Source organism: Macrobrachium nipponense, chromosome 7 (genome assembly GCF_015104395.2).
Source record: "Macrobrachium nipponense isolate FS-2020 chromosome 7, ASM1510439v2, whole genome shotgun sequence".
Classification (NCBI taxonomy): domain Eukaryota; kingdom Metazoa; phylum Arthropoda; class Malacostraca; order Decapoda; family Palaemonidae; genus Macrobrachium; species Macrobrachium nipponense.
This window is the reverse complement of record NC_061109.1, coordinates 100,935,553-100,948,503: the sequence shown is the minus strand read 5'-3', so window position 1 is coordinate 100,948,503 and position 12,951 is coordinate 100,935,553.

Here is a 12,951-nt window from a genome sequence, read left to right as displayed (position 1 = left end):
ATATAGAAGACTGGTGTGTTGGGGAAAATCCGCTTTTATCAAATATTGTTAGAAAATAGTGTTGAGGAAGATTGTGTGTGTGCATATATATATATATATATATATATATATATATATATATATATATATATATATATATATATATATATATATATATAGTGTGTGTATGATTGTGATAGTGGTTACCCTGTCAACCCCAACATTTTTTTTTTTATTCCAGTTTGATAATCATTGTCAACGTAATAGTTTGTTTTGATGAGGGTAACTTGGCTATGCATCCTGATTACGTTGCCTTGCCTAGACAAAGTTAGAGAGAGAAAGATTGTGGTGGCTTACAAAATGGGGGAGAATTATCCGCAGCAAAAAATTTGATGTGGTTTAGCTCCTCCAATTGAATCTTTGCTAAATATGAATAATTTTCCTTTCACTTACTTAATGTTTTTTTTTATATATATTTTGACGGTAGTTTGATGAACTTGAAAGTTAGAATTTTCGGTTTTAATTAATTGCAAGTCTTATCAAATTTTCGATGACCATTGTTGTAGCATCAGTATATACATGAAATTATTGGATCTCTCTCTCTCTTATATATATATATATATATATATATATATATATATATATATATATATATATATATATATATATATATGTATATATATATATATATATATAATTATATATATATATATATATATATATATAATTTTTACTTGTATATATTCACAAGTTAAGTGAGATATAACGAAAAAGCAGCAGAACCGGTTTTCTGCTGCTTTTTCTATATATCTCATAGGTCCAAGCGCTTGGCCTTGGGTACAAATTTTTATTCCATTCCATGACGAAGAAATAAAGGGTGAAGTTTTTGAATTACCATAAAGAATGCGAATGTGCGGTACCATTTATTTTTATATTGCAGAAAGTTATTTCCTCCAAACTTGAAGAAGAGCATGATTTCTAGTTTTTTTTTTTTTTTTTTTTTTTTTTTTGTAACACGAAGGTCCTGATACTAAACAGCTGCGTTGTTTTCCGTACTACAAGTTACATTAACTAGAATATTTAAATGGTGTTCCCTTTAATGTATTCGATATCGTTAGGCAGAAAATAATTAAACTGTTAATAACCGTGGTGTGTGTGTGATACTGGGTCTTTTAATAAATCTCTTATAAGTGTGTATTCTTGTTTAATTTTTTGAATTGCAAATTATACCAGATTAAACGACTGAGAGGCTTCTGATTCACGGGGATAATGTGGTCTTTCGTGCATTTAGGATTTAACAAAATATTTAGGTATGCATTTTCACAGTAGTAGATATCTTGAGTAGCACCGATGACGGTTGACTTGAGTTGAATATAGAATTTAGGCCAAAGGCCAAGCACTGGGACCTATGAGGTCATTCAGCGCTGAAATGGAAATTGACAGTAAAAGGTTTGGAAAGTGTAACAGGAGGGAAACCTCGCAGTTGCACAATTAGGAGAGGGTGGAAAGTAGGATGAAGAAAAGAGAAATATGAAAAAGGAGTACAGTAAAAGGAACGAAAGTGGTTGCAGCTAGTGGCCGAAGGCACGCTGCAAAGAACTTGAGTAGTTACGGGCTGCTCAGTGAGCAAGAGCTCGTGCTGACACAAGGATGGTTTGATCTAAAACAACAACAACCTTAAGTAATGCCTACAGTGCACTGCATGGTGTCCGCTGACGGGCCTAACCCCCTACGGAACCAATAAGGTCCAACGTTAATTATTAAATGTATTGTTGTGTTGTTTGTGTGGTGTTTTTACGTTGCATGGAACCGGTGGTTATTCAGCAACGGGACCTCCAGCTTTACGTGACTTCCGAACCACGTCGACAGTGAACTTCTATCACCAGAAATATACATCTCTAACCGCCCAGTGGAATGCCCGAGAATCGAACTTGCTGACACCGAGGTGGCAGGCCAAGACCATACCGATCACGCCACTGAGGGGCTTGTATGGTTGTGGTACCTATTTTATGAGGCGATTATGAAGCTGAGGAGTGTCTCATGTTAGTTGCCTTTCATTTAAGAAAATTTGCCCAAGTCCTATTTGATGGAATGTGTCTGGTAAACGTAAGGCATCACATACTCTTTTGATGTGTATGTGATGATCTCTTAAGTGAAGCCTTGATTCTGTAGAATCGCAGTTGTGAAGTAAAACTAGTGTGGCATTACTTATTAACAGTGGAAATGTTTTTTGAACTAAATCATCATATTCCGACTTGCACATAGCGCAAGTAACCGCTTCAAGCTGATTTGCAGAATTTGAGTTATGGGAGTTTCATGTGCTCATATTGACGTCAGCGCTGATATTGAGGTCTCAGATTGTTTGTAATTGGCTATTTTAGAGCGCTGCACAATGAATTAATTACTGTATTGTTTCATTAGTTTTTATAAATCTGCATTAGTTATGTGGGGGAGGCCCAGCCCCAGTTGTTCAGGCTTTTCATCTGATATATATAATATATATATATATATATATATATATATATATATATATATATATATATATTATATTATATATATATATATATATATATATATATATATAAGACATTTCACATTACTGTGATTCATATACATACATCGAGCTACAATGTCCTTTAATATCTAATTCGCTCTACCTCGGAATTATATATTTTCATAATAGCTTAACCGAAGGGGAATTTTTACACGATAATAGATTTGCCTGGTCCCGGGCGCGAACCCAAGAAGACATTCACATCCAGGAACGTCAAGTGAAGCTTACCTACCCCACCACCGCAAGAAGCTATAAGTTTATGTCGTCTCTCACCCTCAAATACCTTTCGCGCTCAGGTAATTCGTTGGTTTGAAGACAACATCAACTCACCTCGACTCCGGTAGCGTTGTAGTGCTTTTGACAACACGTAGCAGATTTTATATAAGCCATTTCACATTACCATGATTCATATACATACATCGAGCTACAATGTCCTTTAATATCTAATTCGCTCTACCTCGAAATTAATATATTTTCATATATGCTTAACCGAAGAATTTTTTACACGATAATAGATTTGCCTTGTCCCGGGCGCGCGAACTCAAGAAGACATTCAATTCCAGGATATCTTTATCGTGTAAAAAAAAATTCCCCTTCGGTTAAGCATATATTATTGTAAAAAATTCCCCTTCGGTTAAGCATATATGAAAATATATTAATTCTGAGGTAGAGCGAATTAGATATTAGACATTGTAGCTCGATGTATGTATATGAATCACGATAATGTGAAATGACTTATATAAATGCTACGTGTTGAGACGACATAACTTATAGCCTCTCGCGGTGGTGGGGTAGGTAAAGCTTCACTGACGTTCCTCCCGGATTTGAATGTCATCTTGGGTTCGCACCCGGGACCAGGCAAATCTATTATCGTGTAAAAAATTCCCGTACGGTTAAGCATATATGAAAAATTATCATCCGAGGTAGAGCGAATTAGATATTAAAGGACATTGTAGCTCGGTATATAATATATATATATATATATATATATATATATATATATATATATATAATATATATATATACAAACACATAAATATATTATATATATATATACATAAATATATATATTATATATATATATATATATATATATACATCACATATACATGTACATATATATATATATACATTGAAAAAATACAGTAATTAATTCATTGCGCAACACTATAAAATAGAAAATTACGAACAAGCTGAATGGTATAATTAAAGAGACCATATAACTTGATACATTTAAATTAACTTAATTATGAACGGCAAAAAAATATAAAAAATAACATTTAAAAGTCGGTTTATTATAGAGACCTTAGTTATTAAATAAGTTATGTATAGCTTTATGCATTCAGATTTGAGAAATGATTATCCGGGATAAAATACTTTAATATCAAAATCACGAAATTATTGAGCAAAAAAAAAAAAAAAAGTATACACAACACACACATTTATATATTAGAAAAATTAACAAGTAATTTATGCGTGTTGTTGTTAAACGTACTTGATACTTGAATTATGTAAACTTTGATCTAGTTGCCAAATGAACGTTTTAATATATGTATTGGATGAGTGCTTATACTGTAACTAGAATTAAAATTAAACAACGATATAAAATCACGGAAATGTTTAAAGAAATCAATTTCAGTTAATTTGTGTGTGTGTGGAAATAAAGTGGGTTGTATCAAACTGGCTTTATAGATGTAGCCTACCAAAAGCACCTCATTTGACGACAACATGGAGGAAGGAACCCGAAATAGGAGCCACTGGAACAGCAAAATAGGAAAACTGACATCAATGTGGAATGCAGTGCTGCTCAACCCAAGGCTTGGTTCAACCTTCAAGTCAGGACAGAAGTCAGCAATTGAACTCTTTCAAGTGTTTTGAGTTACACATATTTTTTAAAAATCCAATTACTCTGTCGATAATTCACATATTTTTTGAAAAGCCAATTACTCAGTCGATAATTCAAGGCTCAGACAAATGCAAAAATATTAATGCTCAGTAGAAATATGAAATTATATAAACCTAATTTTTTTAAAAATTAATCCGTCGATAACTCAAAGCTCGACAACTGACAAGGGTGCAAAAATATTTACGTTCACTAAAGGTATACAATTATATTTGCTAATAAAAAGAACATTAATCTGTCAAAAATTCAAGGCTCTATATATAATAAAATATTTAGGCCCACATTGACTAAAAACTAAATTTTACTTTAAAATCTGACTTTCCGTTAGTTTTTTTTAATAGTTCTTATATAAAATTACGAAACATGGGGGTAAAAATAAGTTGAATTGATTCTACATTGTACTGTAGTCTATAAACTTTTTGCTACAAGTGCCATGTTAAATTATAGTGATAGGGTCAGAAACATTATAGTAAACGCCATTCCTTTCAAGCTCTGCTTCTGGCTTGAGGATAAATGTTGAAGATTTGTCGTGCTGAATATATTTTAATACAAATATTACTCCCATGTGCCTGGTATTTACAAAACTCGTCTATGGAAGTGATGGTAGAGTACTTTTCCGTAAAGTTAACTAATAGAAACTTGACTGGATTTTAGAGGTAATAAACTGTTGTTCCTCTAGAAGTGACCTTTCTGACATTCTTTACTTAGTATACTAGACGAGATTAATTAAAGATACTCCAAGTATCAGGGTTAAGTATTAAGTATATCTTAGTTTTACCAGACCACTGAGCTGATTAACAGCTCTCCTAGGTCTGGCCCGAACGATTAGATATTTTTACGTGGCTAGGAACCAATTAGTCACCTAGCAACGGGACCTACAGCTAATTGTGGGATCCGAACCATTATATTGACAAATGAATTTGTATCACCAGAAATAAATTCCTCTAATTCCGCGTTGGCCGAGCCGAGAATCTAACTTCGGATTGGTAGCAGAGCACAAAAACCACTCGTCCAATGAGGAACTCAAATTCAGAGTATCCGTCATGATTTACTCAGCGACCAATATCACTGGACGTGCTTGATGTTCTCGGCGAGATAGACCTACCTTAGGGGTCAGCTACCAGCCCAGACACAAGGATAGTAAAATCAGATACTTCAGTTTTTTACAGTTTTATTTAAAAAATAAAGACCTATCTCATGGCTATGCAGCAACGGACTGGCCATTTGGAGAAAGGGGACTTTTCCCCTTGGGCCGGTGGTTAAAAGGGGCCTGTGGGCCTGTCTGTAGTGAAAAAAAAAAAAAAAAAAAAAAAAAAAAAATAAACAAAATAAAAATATAGTTAGAAAGAAAACTTAAAAAATCTGAAGAATAAGGGAACAAACAGAATAGAATTGGATAAAAATACAGAAAGAAAGAGAGAGAGAGAGAGAGAGGACGAGAGAGAGGAGAGGAGAGAGAGAGAGAGAGAGAGGTGTGTGTGTGGGGGGGGGGGGGGGGGGGGGAGGGGAGGCAGGACATGAATCTCATCGCCAGCACACCTTAATGCAGCCATTGCAAGAGTAATCTAGAAATGTCCCTTTAAATGGTTGTTCCGATAATTTTATCAACATTTTCTGTAAGCCATCGTTCATTAACCATCTGCCAGTATACAATACACCCTCTTTTCCATTTCATTATTGCTAAAAGGTTGGGCAACACAGTCAGAATTCTATGATTAATCAGACACGTAAATATATAATAAAGATTAATATAATATAAAAACACTTTTCAGTAGGGAAACTGTAAAAATGGAAACTGAACACATTATAACATTCTATTGTTATGTCGAATATATGATCAAGCCGCTCAACACAGTGCCATATTGCAATGTTCTTTTGCGTTCTAGGCTTCTGGCTATACTGCTAGCGAAAGGTTACACACATCACACAGGCAGCAAGACGCTACTCAATCGGCATTCCTTGTATGTTATTTTCTCGTTGCTATTATTTTGCAAGTTAAAAAAATCTTTTGTGTTTCATTGGAAACTTTGGCAAGCCTGATAATGCCCTATACACAGATGTTCTGCTAACTTTGGCTATCATACAAGAACATGAAAATATGAAATTAGATGTTGCAGAAAAGCCAAAGCATACATTGAATCACTACTCAGATATGAAACCATACTGACTGCTCAAATATTTCTTCGTATATTTGAGCAGACTACTCTCCTTTCGAAATATCTGCAAACAAACAGAATGGATATTCTCTCTGCATACAGAATGGTTGCTACTACTAAAGAACGTCTGGATAAAATAAACAGAGATTTTGGAGGTATTAAGGTGGCTGCAGATCATTTTGTTTGTTTGGCTAATGAACAGATAGAAGATGAAGAGAACGCAAATTTGGAGTTGGAGGTGCAGAGAGAATTACCACTGAAAAGAGTTTGAAAGAAGAAAACGATGCCTGGCGAGAAGGCTTATGATGAAAGGCTGAATGACGCAGAGGGCTTATGAAGTTGAGGTATATAATCCAATATTGGACAAAGTCACACAGAACCTCAGTGATCGATTTCTTTCTCATGGAACTCTTGACAACAATTTATCGATTCTAGACCCAAGAAATTTCAATCAGCTGAAGAACAGCAATACTGAAGAGTATGAGTCTTTATTTAAAGAACTCAGTAAGCCATTGCTTAAGTTCGACAGCCGGGCAACAGCTGAAAACTTGAAGTTGGAATTACGGAGTCGAGCTCCACACAGGTAAAAATTGAAAGATGCACCCTTGGAAGACAACACCGTTGAAGATGTGAATGATGAGGATGAACACGAGTCTTATTTAAATGAAGACAGGCATGAGACAATTGCAACGGAATGTTCATCATGTAAGAATTGTCCAGTCTGCTGTTACCAGATACTCTGTAGTTACAACTTAACTGATGCCTATCATATAATTGGTCTAGCTTACAAGTATCTCCTGACCCTGTCAGTTACTCAAGTTTCCTGTGAGAGAAGTTTTTCTACCTTGAAATTCATAAAAAATCGTCTAAGAAGCAGACTCTCACAGGAACACCTCCAGGAGGTTATGCTAATGACAGTAGAGAGGGATATATTAATGTCTCTCGACAATGATTTAATAATTGACAAAGTTGCATCCAAGAGGAACTATTAAAATTTTTTTTGATAATCTAAAATAAAAGTAATTCCTTTAGTTATGCCTGCATGTGTTTTTATTTTCCCAGAGCCGTTTATAGGACCCATCACTATTTTATACAATACATAACAATATATAAATATACTGATATTATATATATATATATATATATATATATAATTATATACTTATTAATATAGATATATAATTTATATATAAGCGAATACCACAGGACAAAATAATAGTCAGAAATCCAAGCGCTTTCGTCTTTACTCAGACGATGTCTGAGTAAAGAGAAAGCGCTTGGATTTCTGACTATTATTTTCCTGTGGTATTTTCGCTTATTTATGAAGTTCAACAGTTGCATCTACAGTGATTTTTTAAGCATATATATATATATATATATATATAGATAGATATATATGATATATATTATATTGTATAGATATATGTGGACTATATATATATATATATATATATATATAGATATATATAGATATATATATAGATATATATAGGAGAGATATATATATATAGATATATATATGATAGATATATATATATATATGGAGATAGATATATAGATATATATATATATATATATATAGTATATATAGATAGATATATAGATATAGGGTATATAGTATAGATAGATAGGTAGATATATATATATATATATATATAGAATGGATATATATATATAGATATATATATATAAGTATATATATATATATAATATATATATATATAAGATATAGATATATATATATAATATATAGATATATATATATATTATATATTTATATATATAGTATATATATATATATATATAGATATATATTATATATTTATATATATATGTATAGATATATATACTATCATATATATATATATATATATATATATATATATATATAGTATATATATATATTACTCCCCCCTGTCATTAAACTACACAAACTGGAAACTCTTACCTGCTGTCAATGGTGCCCTCTGTCTTCAATCATGTCATTAGACTATTAAGATCTTGTAAATACAAAAATATACTATTATTACCCAAAGCAGTTGATTATAAAATAGGTAAAAATGATTAACAAGTCATAATGGCAGAAAATCTAAAACTGCCCATAAAGAAACCAGTAAGTTGCATTCTACCCTCCTGACTAAGAATTCACTCCCAGACCCAAAATGCCAATAAGTTCATCGTATTAGTCAGGTTAGAGATTCCCGCCTCTAAATTAGCCATGGAATAGCACCCATCTGTAATAAAGATAATAATGGATAAAAGATATATCACACACATCACTCTTTTCAATGTATTCACGTAAAGAGAGTATTTCACTTCTCTCTCTTTTCAAAGGTAACGGTTTTCCAAGTTTTACAAAATATGTCCTACCTATTATGATGGGGCATTCTCTCCCGACACTTCGGCGTGTAACACCTCAACCTCTTAGTGTTCACCTAAAGAATGTACTTTTGCAAGTGCCTTGGACTATTAGGCCTGTAACACCCCGTTACAAAACGTAATGTTACTATGCCTCACGACCGGGTGAGCGATCTCTCGTTAAACTGCTTGCGTATTCAAATTCCTTTCTCATGTAAGCGTGCCCCTACAGCTCAGCCTGGTCTAATCAAAACAAGAAGTTGATATGTGACTTCACTTAACATTACATAGCACATTACATTGGCATTTTAAACATATTATTAATCATAGCGCTCTTTCATCTGACACACACACACACACACATATATATATATATATATATATATATATATATATATATATATATATATATTCGTTAAAAGCAATTACTTTAGTGGCATCCAATAAGGTTTCTTGCAGGTATCTGCATACCGACGAAGTTTTCTCCGATTCTCGTTCATCAAATTTAATTTTCTGGTGAACAATACGCAGACTTCCTTCTTCCATTTATTGAATTTTGTTGCAACAGCTGTTTCGCCTTATGGCATTATCAAGCGACTACTGACTTACAATCTGGCCTTTCGCCTATTTATTTCATCATGTGGGAAGTATGACCTTGAGGTATGGGTACTGGTTAGTCTAGGGAGTTAACAGCTTAAGGGCGTTGTTTTGGATACAAAGAACATAAGGACATATGTACTGTGACAATAAAAGTGAAAGTTTAAACAGTGGTTAAATAAATATTCAAAATGCAATACCAACATAAACCATTTGGACACACTCACACGCTCCACTCACTCAAATTTTAAATTATACACATTTATGTATAACAGAAATTATGCTGACTTGTACCTTTATTCTGCAATAAAATATATATATATTTTCATTCCTGTATGTAATTTTGTAATTTTTATCTAAAACCAACATGTAACATATTAAATTTTAAACATACATTTAAGGAAACACTAGCACATGGTATGTATTTTTAATATTTATTTAAAATTATGTATATGTGGAGGTACTCGCACACCATTTTCTAGATGGTCACACACTGTGGGAAAGTGGTGCTGCTGTTCAAGATACACTAATTTAAGAAATGGATCTGCTTGGCAGTGTCCGAACTTCAATAAAAGCTTCATGACTCTTTTTAAAGTAACAAAATCTACTCTACTTCCTATTATATCTCATAGAGTGGCGGGTGGAGTCAGGTTCCCTTCCTCGTGCATCTCTCTCAGGGCAGCAGCAACCAAGGCTTGTTGGACGGATGATTCATCCTTGCTCTCTGGTGGTTCAGCCGATTCCCTTTGATGTAGAAAGGCCGGTCCTTCATACCACAGGTGATTCTAGCTCAAGTACTTCAACGTAGAGCCTTGTGTCAGGATATCTGCTGGGTTCAGCTTGGTGGGTACGTACTGGAGTTCTATAGTGCATTCCTGTTAGAAAGAAATGATCTCCCCCACCCTATTCGAAATGAGTGTTTCTGTTTCCCTCCCTACTAGCTACCTTGCTATCAGTCCATACAGTGACCTTTAGGAAATTCAAGAGCTTCTTAAGATGTTTTCCTAATCTGAATCCCAATAGCAATGCTAGCAATTCTAACTTGGGGATGGTTAGCCTAGATTGTTTCTTAGGTGTCACTCTCATCTTAGACATAGGATGTTAACTCCCCCTTTTATCTGTCTAACGTACGTTACTGTACCATAAGTCTAGCTCGAAGCATTGCTAAAGATGTGGAGTTCAGATACTCCTAACATGATCCCTCTTTTAAATTTGAAGGTGCGTATGTTGATAAACTCTTCTAAGACATTACTAGCTTAACTCTCTCTTTCTTTGGATAATACATCATCCCATCCTACACTTGCCTCCCATAACTCTTACAGAAAGATCTTTCCCTTTACAAAGATGGGACTCACAAGCCCCAAAGGATCAAAATTAGAGACCAGAAGTGACAACAGTTTATGCTTTGTGAGTTTGGTGCCCTGTCTGTCCCCACTAACCCCTTTACATGGTTTCAAACTGAAGCAGTCATCTTTTCTGTCCCATACCATGCCTAGCACAGATATCTCCCTTGGTTCCTGACACCCTATCTGTGGATTGAATCGTTCACTATTGCTAGCCCACCCCATTAATGACATGTGGACCTCAGCTAACAAAGACTTCACTTCCACATAGTCCCTCCCCAGAGGTTTTGTAAGTCTGGAGATAATTGTCTACATAGAAAAATTTAATCAAACTTTCTCTTCCCTTATCCTTGAGATGGGTCCTAAGAACCTGTTTACCCTGAATACTACTTCCTGAAAAGCGTACATGGCCACTGGTGTTGGCCCCCATAGCCATAGAAATAAGGCATATTTTGCATCATCAGGATCCAGTAAGACTTGGTGGGAAACTTTGGAAATATTGGAGATCATGGCATGCAAGTGGTGTCTGAACTTATTCAGCAAGTCATACAACATTTCGACCAGGTTAGGTCCGGGATAGAGGCAATCATTCAGGGATAGTTCACCCTTGACTTTGGAAGAAGCATTAAATATATGTAAAGGTGTAGTAAGGCTTTGTTTTTTAACTCCAAAATGTGGCAAATAATATTCTTCCACTTTAAGATTATAACTTCCTTAATGAACCCCGTGGCTATATAGGTCTGAAGGACTCGTAATCAACACGGTAGCTAGGATCTTTACTGAACTGTCTGTCAAGTGCATTCAACTGTGCGAGAGCATTACAGTAATTGTTACCAGGTCGTTCGGACCTGCAGAGCAGCAAACTTACTTGATATCCTTGCTCGGTTTTCGTGCTGCTCTGTTGTACCTTCTGCATAGCAACATGCTCAGAGGTTGTGAATTGCTCATGTGTTGCGATTCCTGTTGTATCTAACTTCCACCACATATCAACATCAATTTCATTTTCAGCCAATCTGCACACTCATAAAGTAAGCTCGGATGAGACATCTAGCCCTTCTAGCGTCCATTGTGGCACTCTACAAACACTCACCCCATCAACCTTCTCCATGCCTATCATAAACAGGTTAAAGTAATCTGCTTCAATCAGTAAGTTAATATTCTTCAATACAGCCCTCTTTATCTGCCATGTTACACCCCTTACTCTGCAAATGATTCTTTATGTTACTAAGCCCTATGTTGTGAATGGGAGTATTAGTATGCACTACTAATTTTGAACGAATGACTCTCTTGCCAATATGTACTCTACATGCTACTACGTACTTCGAATTCTCCCTTTACAATCTGTGATCCAAAAGGAGCGATATTCAATTATATGTATTTGACTACAGGCAGATTCAATTTCTTAGCCAACCAACTCAAAATGAAACTATGCTGGCTACCTGTATCTAAGAACAAACGAGTGCGAAACGGTTAATCATGACTGCACAAAACTGCGGTAGCTGTTGGCAACAATGTGGCTGGCAACTCAGCAGATGGCTTTTTTTTTTACCATCTTGACATTTACACAAGGTTTTTAATTTTTATCTTTCAATGGGTTTCTTCGATTTACATTACAGGTTGAGAAACTGCATGTGGAGAAGGCTTTGTGGATGACTAGAAACTTGTACTGGCTGCTGTACAGGGTGTATGATTATCTCTTTCGCAAATCAAACTGATGGCGTCCATCACACAATTTACAGTTACGTTTACTACTGCACTGTTTACTACTATGGGCAGAAATGAAGCAATTGAAACATCTTTGTGATAGAACTAGTTAGAGCTTTTTTGCCACTGCGTTCGTATGCTTTAAACAGTTAAATGCAGTATTTTTTCCGTTGGAAAATGGACAAGAGACCATGTGGGGGAGTTGGTTTCCAACGCCTTTGATACGGTTGAGACAAGCTATCTCCTCTTTGGAGAGCGTCATCCTCCATACTTTGTATGAGGAAATCTAAGGCTTCAAACAATTCGGTCAGATTGTAATTGCACTTCTGCAGAAAGTCAACGATGCGTTGATATACC